This window comes from Macrotis lagotis, chromosome 1 (genome assembly GCF_037893015.1).
Source record: "Macrotis lagotis isolate mMagLag1 chromosome 1, bilby.v1.9.chrom.fasta, whole genome shotgun sequence".
In the NCBI taxonomy this organism is placed as follows: Eukaryota; Metazoa; Chordata; class Mammalia; order Peramelemorphia; family Peramelidae; genus Macrotis; species Macrotis lagotis.
Window position 1 is genome coordinate 669,448,044 of NC_133658.1, and position 11,025 is coordinate 669,459,068.

Consider the following 11,025-nt stretch of genomic DNA (forward strand, 5'->3'; position numbering starts at 1 on the left):
TTCAAGAATAAAGGACAAAGAGGCAGCTAGGTGGCATAGTGGATAGAGCACTGGGCATGGAGTCAGGAGTACCTGAGTTCAAATCCAGCCTCAGATACTTAATAATTACTTAGCTGTGAGGTCTTGGGCAAGCCACTTAACCCCACTGCCTTGCAAAAGAAAAAAATAAAATAAAAAAAAATAAAGGACAAACATAATAACTTGGGGGATTCCAGAATGTTTGTGAAGCTCCAAAGAGATAATGGATGTAAAGCACTTTGAAAATTTTAAAGGGCTATATAAAATGCACTTAGTATGCATTTCTTTACCATCAATTTAAGAACTACTTAAACCTTCTCTGGCATTCCTACTGAGTTTGAGGAATATTCATAGAACAAAACTGAGAGTGTCGGTAAGAGCTTTAACATCTGGCTCTGGGGAGAGGGGAGTGGGGAGGGATGTAGTATATGACATGCTAGTAAATTTATTCTGTATTATTTTCACTTTCTTAAGTCTAGACAATCCTGTTGTGGGAATTTGCAGATTTCTAAGGTATAAATGATTACACTGAAAATCTGAATATTTAATAATGAGTTCTCACAAATTGGTTAGTGATAACTTCAGCACACCCTACGGAGAGACACATGGCTTCCGGTCCTCAGTTCCTTAATCTATTAAATTATATGTGGGGTGGCTCTCTTATATTCCTTCTAACTCTAAATCTATGACTTTATCAAATGTGTGAGTACTTTTAAAAAGCTGAATAAAAGAGGTTTGGGGAAAATAATCTTTAAAAACTTTCTTAGATTATTTTATTTTTTCCTCAAGGATATGGTTTATTTCTCAATACATTCAATTTTGATCAGTGTATAGCATGGGAATAATGTAAAGATTATTAGAGTGCCTTCTGTTGGGAGGGAAGGGAGGGTAGGGAAAAATGTGTAAAATTCAAAACTTTACCAAAAAAAATGATAGGAGGAAACTACTATTGTATATAATTGGAAAACAAATAAAATATTTATATGAATAAACTTTCTCAAGAAACAATGCAATTATAATGTATATCAGATATTTATTAACTGTATTATTGTGATGTTACAACATGAGAGTCAGTTTCCACAATAAAATGGACATCATAAAAACATTTTTTTCTCAGAAGATTACAGTAAGATAAAATATAACACTATAAGTAAAATACTTTGCTAATTTCCAGTGATTTATCAGTGTGAGCTACTATTCTTCTTATATGAGACTATTTTTCTTATATGAGAAACTGAGAAAAAAATTATTGTCCTCTCCCCATCTCAGGTTATTACATACACACCAAAAACAAAACAAAGCAAACAAACAAACAAACAAAAAAGAATGTTAAGAAGCCCTCATTTAAAAATGGTACAGAATGAAATCTGAATAGAAACTGTTTTCCTGTCCCATTTCCTCCATGCTAGAAAGGCGTCTTTTGAGGGTTTGGCAAAACAAATTAGCCTAAACTGCAGGCTGGGTTAGAATGAGCTAAACAGGAAGCTCTGCTATTCCCCAAAGTTGGTGATCACTGAAACAAACTGAGCAACACTTCTGTGCTCCAATAGACGGAAGCAACCTCTGACTGTAGAATCTAAAGTTCTTACCTCTCCCTTTCACCCAGATCACAAGATCAAATTGCATTTCTTTCACGATTTTCTAGTCCTCTAGCTCACTGACTTGGTGAAAAGGAAAGAAAAAAGTAAGAGATAAATCTTCTTTTTATGCCTGGAGGGTTAAACTAAACTCAACTCTGTTTTGAAAAAATCCTTTCCAAGAACTTTCTGCAGAAACTTTGCTGGTGAGTACTTGGTAATATTTTTTCCTTTTTATGAGAAATTCAGGGGTCGTTTTGTTTTGTTTTTCAAGGCAGGGGGTGGGGAGAGAGACTGAGACAGAGATAGGGAGAGGAAGAGGGACTTGTATTCTCAGGGATGAAAACTGATTCCTCCTTTATTCAAAATAAGCAGTCATTCAAATAAATATAAAGTCTAACTCTTAGCCCTTGAAAATTGAGGCTTCTATTCTTAAAGAAGTTGAGATTGTGCTCTTACTCTGAATCTTTTCTGTTCTTTTAAACATGGAGAAATGGTTGCCTGATAAAATGTTCAAAAATAACAGCAATAAAAAAGTTCAGGAATTGTGATTTATTAATTTTTTCATGTTGTATAATTGTTTCTTCAGGAGAACAGTATTTCCCTTAAATAATGCCAGCCAGTACTTTGGAAGGAAAAATATTATTTTTTAGTTGATGGAGTCTTCTGGGTGGATGAAAGTGCTAATGGGAAACCTTTTCAACTTGTTGAATTTAGTATTATTTCAAAATTAAGTATAATGTTCAAAATGAATAGTTTGTGAACTAAAACCTCTAGGGATACTTGTTAATTTTTTCAAGAGACCCAAATATCTTTATTATGATCATTAACCAGTGATAAGGATGGTCTAGTCCTTAACTTTGTAGTCTTAAAACAGATCAAAAGAGAGTTAAGTGGCACAATTGAAATGGATAATCACAAAAGACCTGGGTTCCAGTCCTTCCTTTAACACATACAAGTGGACATATCACTTAATCAGTGCCCTAAGAAACTTCTTACTTAGGCAGCAAATATCGAGATCCATATCCTCTGAGGGCTTATTCAACATCACAATGAAAAAAAAAAATCACAGATATAGATTTTTTAAAGACATCATTTATAATTTACATCAGTCCTTTGCTTTGATGTGATAGCATATGAAACCATTCTGAGTTTTTAGAGCTAGATAGCTCAGCATAGATTCATATAATATTATATATTGTAAAAAAAAAAATCCAGATCTCATAACTGAAACAAACAGCTTTCTGTTTTTGAGGACAGTTTATTCTAGTTAAAAATTTAGGAGGGGATAAAAAGCACAAAACAAAGTCACAGAACCAGTATAGTGTGGGAAAAAAGAAGAATAGAGAAATGATAAGCAACAGACTCAATATGACTCAGTGCTCTGGAAATTAGTCACAAAATGACTTTGGATAATAGAGTATGATATGAACCTAAGCCTTTCTTCCTGAGAGTCTAAAGGGAGAACCAAGGAAGGAAGTAAACAAACCAGATAGTCATTTCTATAAGAAGTACACTGTATGTATGTCATAGGGGAATTCAAGGACCAGTACACCTTTGAAAATCATACAGAAGTTTTCAACTTCTAAACGTCTTTTTTACAATATTTCTACAAATCCTTCAAATGCAACAATGAAATAAGTATCTATTTCATTGCACAATTATATCTTACTCAAGTTTACAATAAAAATTCAAAATAATTGAAGAAAAATGGAAAAAAATAGAGAAAAAGATTATCTTTCAGGGTCTATTATGTAAGACTACTTGAATGTTGACAGAGTTCATTCTATGGATGCAAACAGAAACCAGAAACATTTCGTTCTTATAATGGATAAGTATTTGACATTGTCTTGGTATTAAGTACTGTTATTTTTTTAATGCATCACTCTATTATGTTGTATATAATAAATATCAAAATATTAGGGATAAATCAGAATATCAAATTAACTAAGAGAGAAAATGAACCTAGAATTATTTCCTTTCTCAAAAATGTGTACCAAGTCTGACTTTGAATATTCAATATCCAATTAGCTGTATTGTGACATCTATTGTTGATTAAAAGAGTAAACCTTTAACTTACTATCTCATTAAGTAATTTAATTGGAAATCTCTTTTTGATAAAAATATATTGCATGAAAAATTTGTATGTAGATCTTATTCTACTAGAATTCAGAGACTGAAGTTACAAATTCTAGGACTGGAATCAGGCAAAATCCTTATCTTCCAATACCATTTTCAATGCTTTCTAGCCATGTGTGTGACATGAGGGTACCACTTAACTTTTCTAATACATGCACATTTTTCTTCACAAAATTTTTGTGACAAAAGCATTCTGCACAGTTTAAAATGATATATCAAGCAACTAATCAACAATTTATTAAGCACTTATTATGTTCCCTATTATATATATATATATATATATATATATATATATATATATATATATATATATATACACATAGATTTCTATTACACGGAAGGAAGGAAGGAAGGAAGGAAGGAAGGAAGGAAGGAAGGAAGGAAGGAAGGAAGGAAGGAAGGAAGGAAGGAAGGAAGGAAGGAAGGAGAAAGAAAGAAAGAAAGAAAGAAAGAAAGAAAGAAAGAAAGAAAGAAAGAAGAAAGAGAGAGAAAGAGAAATAGACCAGAATGTTTATATATAGGACATTTAGATGGTACAATAGATAATGTACACAACCTGAAATTCCAGAATTAAAATCTGACCTTACAGATTCATTAGCTGTGTTATCCTGGGCAAAAAACTTAACCTTTATCTTAGTTTCCTCAGTTGTAAAAAGGGGACAATAAAAGCACCTATTTCCCAAGATTTGGAGGATCAAATGAGATATTTTTTAACATTTTAAAAAAAAGTCTTCTTTTTCTTATAATTACCATAGTATCCCTCCCACTACCCCTCCCTCCCTGAGAGCCATCCCATGTGGCAAGCAGTTTTTTTTTAGAAAATAAAAATTCAACACAACTGCTCCATACATTGAAAAAAGGTACCAAAACATGCACAATGTGTAAAATCCTTCAGAACTCTTCTTTTATGTTACATCTGATATATAATGTAACACACTATATTTAATGTTTAGTGTCACTGTTCTGTTCGTTTACATTGTAGTTGCATTGTGTATGTTATTTTCAAGATTTTGATTATTTCATTCTGCTTTAGTTCTTTCCATGCTGCTATTTATTCAATGCAAATATAATTTCTTATAGCACAAAGATATTCTATTACATTTGTGGGTCAAAATTTATTTAGTCAAACTCTAATTGATGGACTCTTTCCAATTTTTAGATATATGAAAAAGTGCTGCTATAAATATTTTTGAGTAGATGAGAACCTTTTTTTTCTTATCAGCTACTTCTTAAAGAATATCTGGTTCAAAGGGTATGGACTTTTTAATCACTTTATTTACATAATTCTAATTTCATTTGCAAAATTGTGTATCCTTTAATAATTCTCCCAATGTATTATTGTATATATGATTTCAAAATCCCTCCAATGTCCACTTGATATTTTATAACACATTTGCCAATTTATGAGGTATGAGGTAAAACCTTAGGATTGGTTTAATTAACATTTTCCTTTTATTTGGATAATTTTTATATGTTTTGTGAGTATTTTATTGTTTTGGGAGGAATTTCATAACCCCTGATCATTTATCTATTGAGTTGTGGCTAATAGTATATCACATACATTTCATTTTTTGTATGCCTTTACAAAAGGGATTTCTCTCTTTTCATTAGCTTTCTGTTTAGTCTAGACCCTCATACTCTTTTCATGACCCCTTTAATCATCTGGCATCTCTTTTTTAAAATTTTTCATATAATATATGCATATAAAGTATCGAAATTATATTCCTGGTCAAAGGTTGATTTTCTTAGCTCTTTGTGAGGAATGGAAAGTGTCCTTCTTTAGACTTGGTAAAAGGAGTACTTGTCCTGCTCTTCTTATACTTTAACTCATGAAAGAATGCCTCCTTCCTTAGACAAGATAGTATTGTATAAGGATGATGCTCTTTGATGAAAATTTGTACAACTTATTAGAATGGCCTCCTGGGAGGTTTAAGATTTTGACTATTCTTGTCAATAAATATATTTCCAATCCTTCCCCTGCCCCTTGCTGTTGTATTAATATCCCAATTTCCCTCTGCACAGGGTTGTCATCTTTATAAATGGATTCCACCATCTTTAGGCATTATCTTTGACAGATGACTTCCATAGATAGATTTGTAGTACATCCCAGAGAACAAAATTTCATGTCTCATGTAGTCTCTCCTTTTATTTTATCTCATGATTTTTAAGGTTTACAGAAGCTATCATGGGTCTCCCTTCTAGGGTCTCCCTTCTAGGCACATTGCTTAAATGGATTCTTTTTCCATTGTGCCACATTTCCAATACAGTGCCAGTTATTTCAGGTACTGAAGAAATTGTCCCAGGGCAGCTAAATGGCACAATGAATAGAGAACTGACTGTGAACTCAGGAGGTCTTAAATTCAAATCTGGCCTGAGACACTTCCTAGCTGCTTGACCTTGAGCAAGTCACTTAAGGGGGACTGAGTCACAGCCAGAGCCAACTCTAGTTAACCTGATCCATATCTAGCCTCTAATCCTGGGTGGCTCTGGAGGAGAAGGTGAGGCTGATGACTTAGCACAACATCCCCCTCACTCAAATTCAATTCATGTGCTTGTCATGGTATCACCTCCACGGTGTAATGATCTTCAAGAATGAAGGACAAGGAACAGCAGCAACAACAACCCATGGTAGGCACAGTCCCATCGCCATGTTCCTTGTTATGCAGTCCACTACTGATCTATAATTTTTTCCCTACATTTGCTTTGAAATCTCTCTGTGTCTAAGCTTTTCTTCTACTCCAGGGATCATCCCACTACCCCACTTTATAAGATATGCAGACTTTTCAAGTTTCAGTGCCTCCAGGGCTCATCCAATGTAAGTTCAGAGTCTGCTTTCCCTAGTTCTCTGGAAGCTCAGGGGTAGATGCAATTCAGACCTTTGCTTGGTTGGTGCCTAAACCTTTCAGATTCAGCTGCCTTTGCTTCTGAATGGGTATGGCCATGCTGACCTAAGCAAAATTCCACAGTCTGTAGCAAGTAGTTCCATAGCACTAGAAAATAGGAGGGGAAAATTGAAACTTGATCTGAGTCTCACAGGAAGTCAGACATTCCACAAAGCAAAAGGGGGGAAAGGTGTGTGTTCATGTAATTCTGTATCTTGTCCTTGTATACCAGTCTAGCACCTGATAGTATGGAAGACAGAAAAGGGCTGCTAAGTAGGTTCAGAATCAACAAGTTGGGTTGAGTGGGGTTTTAAAATTTTTCTTTTGGGTTCTAGGGATCCTAGATTATGGAAACAATCAAAGTTGTTATATCTTTGATCCATAATTTTTGTTTCAGAAAGGTCTGAGAGTTCATCTGCAATAGAGAAAATTTCTAGTCTGCCATCATGATGCTCACAAGACCTTGAGGTAATATTTGTAAAGTGATTAGCTGAATTCCTGTCAATATAGTAGGCATTCTAAAAAAAGACTTTTCTCCTTTATAGTAATATAGTAATATGGGGAGACAAGATACTAGCTACTAGGTTGTGGGGAATTAAGAAAGTATGTAGAAAGTGAGACTTGATCTGAGTCTCACAGGGAGTCAGACATTCCACAAAGCAAAAGGGGGAAAAGGACAGCATTCTAAGTCTATAGATGATGCAAGGCTGCCAGGGAATAGATCATCATATGTACAGTGGAACATTAGGATAATATGGCTAGATTACAGTGTTTGGAGGAGAGGGATGTTCAAAAGGACCAAAGAAGTAGCAAAAGGACATGTTTAGATATTTGGTTCAAGAAGTAATAAAACGTCACTGTAGTTTATAGATTAGATTTGAGGAAACTTTCTTTTGTGCTTGTGTTTGAACATAAAGTAGAATAATTTGAAGTAGGGTAACTAGGGAATAAATTATTATAGTACTCTAGTAGAAAGGATGTTAACTAAGGTTGTGAATTTGTTAGTGGAAAAGGGTATTGTGGAGATAGAATTAATAAGATTTTTTTTGGGTTTTTTTGCAAGGCAATGAGGTTAAGTGACTTACCCAAGGTCACATAGCTAGGTAATTATTAAGTGTCAGAGGCCCTTTGATTTGCATTCAGGTCCCCCTGACTCCAGGGCTAGTGCTCTATTCACTACACCACCTAGCTGCCCCAAATTAAGAAGATTTTTAAAAGAACTTTATATTTGGAGAAAATGAGTAAGAATCAAGAATGATATTAAGTTTGAAGAATAGTAGTACACTTGCTGGTAACAAGAAAGTTTGGGTGAGGGATGGGTTTGAGGGCAAAGATAAAATAAATTTTGGTTATTTTGTACTCTATAGACAATTTATTATACAAATATAAAAAATACTGATATTTTAGTATTTTGGCTAAACCATTCTAGATGTTCTCTTCTATTCATTCACAATCTGCTCAAGTCATGGTAGGATTTTCTGAATCTTAAAATTTTTCATTTTTTGTGGTTACTTATGCTATACTTAACTTTCCGTTTGTTATCTTTCATTCTTACCACATGTCTAGTCTGTAACCCTTTCCAGTCACAGAGATTATTTACTTATTGCTTAACATACTAGGAAACTAAGTCTTAAAGGAGTTGAATTGTGTGCTGAAAGTCACATAGTCACTTAGTGGCAAAGTTAGAATTAGAATTCAGATCTCCTGACTCAAATTTATTTGCTCTTTTTATCAGCATATTTTAAAGAAATATTTTTGTGATTAAAGTACAGCAAAGTACTTAAACCCAGTTCTCCCTGAATGTGTCTATCTACCCCACTTACTATACCACATCTATTCATATATTTTAGTACATATGTGTGCATATATAGTTGTGTTTGGATAAGTAGAAACAAAGATAATTCACCTTGATTTTGGTGGTGACTAATCTTAAGATTGTTTATTGACTGCAGTGGTAGTATTTTAATTCAAATTTCGCTCTTTTGCCCTTTAAAGACTTTAGTACTAGAAAGTTGTCTTTTCAATACAAACTATTCAACAACATCTTCAAAACTTTTTTCTCTCTAAATCCATATATAGAAATGATAGAATTCTGTAGTTTTCAATATTTGTATATAGGAAGCTTGCAAAGTCTTTCAAAATTCTTATAACTGCACAACCATGTAACCAACTATTTCTGCATTACTCTCCATATCTTTGAGAAAAAGAGAGTGGTATTCTTTCTGATCATCCTTCCTTAATTGCCATCACACTTTGTTTCTATTCATCTTCTCTACTGCTCTCCTCTTCACTGTCCTATATATTTCTGACTTTTACTAAGCCCTAAACTCAGCTCATGGAAGATAAAGCTTTGGGAAATACTGTAATAATAATGTAATACTGTAATATAATGTTACCTCTACTGAAAGACAAGGAAGTCCTTAATTATATTCCTTTCCCTTCTCTCCCTTCAACCCAAAAGATTACACTAAAATATTGCCAATGTCTTACTTCTCTGTCACTATTATATTATGTTCCTCCCTTTTGTTGTTGTAGTATCTTTCACTGAATGGACAGTAGTTTTTGCCAAATCCACAGTTTCTGAAAAGAATATCCTAAAATGGTTATTTCTTCATATATTCTCTGATGTAAGATATCACAGGAAACAGAGAAGTACATCAGATTTTCCTGGAATTCTGGAATACAAATGAGAAGAGGAAGCAGGGGACAAAGTAGAATTGGAAGAGACCATGACTAGTTTCCTAACTAGGAGGAGGAATGTGTCTCTGTCTGTGTATGTTTGTGTGTTTGTGTGTTTGTGTGTTTGTTTGTGTGTGTATGTATTTGTGTATTTTAAAAGGATACTTCCATATAATGAAGGCCCTCACACCTTACTGTGAAGCATGAAGTAGACAGAACAAGTTGCACAGGAGAAAAACTTGGGGTTATATTTTTGTGGGTACTAAATTAGAACTCCAAATAAATTGTGGAATGAGTACAAAAATGCTATAAATAGAATTCATAGAAACTCCTGAATTACAGAACTTTCCAATTGAAAGGGGTTAAAGAAGCTGACATGTCCAACTTATACATAACCAGTATTTACTCAAAAACATACCCATCTTTTTTTTTTCAATAAACTCTATAAGAAGGAAATTACTATTTTTTTTGAGATAAGAATTGCACTTTTTGGATAACTTTAATTGCTAGGAAACTTGTACTTACCCCAAAAGATATATTTGCCACATTGCAATCTCATTTATTGTTTCTTATCCTTCCTTTTAAAGGCAAACAGCACAAATCTAAATTGTACTCTATGTGATGATACTTCTTAAAAATATGAAAATAGTTATTTGGTCCCTCTGAGTCTTTTCTTCTCTAGTCAGAATACTCCTCATTGATCATCATATGGAATATACTGTAATTCTCTCACCATTTTGCTTGTCCTCTTCAGAACAATTCCAGCTTGTCTGGGATTTACTAACAGCCAAGTTTGGTTTACCTATTTTCCCTTTTAGTCTAAGTGTTCTGTCTCCTTAAGGAGATTTAGAAGAGCATTAGATTGAAACAGAGTGGGAGAACCTGACACATAAGAAAATGTAGGAGATTTGGGGACCCTAAGTGTTATGGCATCCAAATGAGAGACTATTTGAAAGAGTCTGATGTTTTAACAGTGAACTAAATGCAGAGAAGCAAATAATTTAAATGATACATGAATTGGATAACACAAAGTCCAACCACAGAATTTAATACTGCTGTAAAATATTGCACCCATGGAAAATACAATAAAGAATCCCTTTGGGGCAACTAGGTGGTGCATTAGATACAGAACAGGCCCTGGAATCCTGAGGATCTGAATTCAAAATAGGCCTCAGGCACTTAATAATTGCCTAGCTAAGTTATCTTGGGCAAGTCATTTAACCCCCATTGCCTTGCAAAAACAAAAACAAAAGTCCCTTCATATCACTTGATAAGAGATTAAGTACTCTACAAAATAGCTCCAGGGCAAAACCTCATAGCCATACAAATGCTATGAAGTTCTTTGGTTGCCCATAGTAGAACTAGGGTAAATACCAGATGAATAAGAAAGAAATATAGGAGCTCTGAAAGAATGAGTCCCATGAAGCCTCCATTTCTATTTCAGTTTAACAATACAAGTCCAAGTATTTCCTCACAATGTGTATATACTCATATAATATTATATAATATACTTATATAACATAATCCTCAATAATTAAAGGTATATTATATATACATATACATATATATACATATACATATATATGTATATATATGTATACCTAATAATATCCTGAGAGATTAAGTGATTGGTGAGAGTCACATCAAAAATAGATGTGAAGGGGTGTCTAGGTGGTGCACTGGATAGAGCACTGGCCCTGGAGTCAGGAGTACCTGAGTTCAGTCCGACC

At 33.8% G+C, this 11,025-nt stretch overlaps 1 long non-coding RNA gene across 1 annotated transcript; it reads left to right on the forward strand.

The window, feature by feature from the left end:
* The first annotated feature begins 1,478 nt into the window (after positions 1-1,478).
* LOC141507654 (uncharacterized) lies at positions 1,479-7,084 on the forward strand. The gene is made up of 2 exons (XR_012474222.1): positions 1,479-1,801; positions 7,014-7,084. It is a non-coding gene; the product is annotated as an uncharacterized LOC141507654 (long non-coding RNA).
* The last annotated feature ends 3,941 nt before the right edge of the window (positions 7,085-11,025 follow it).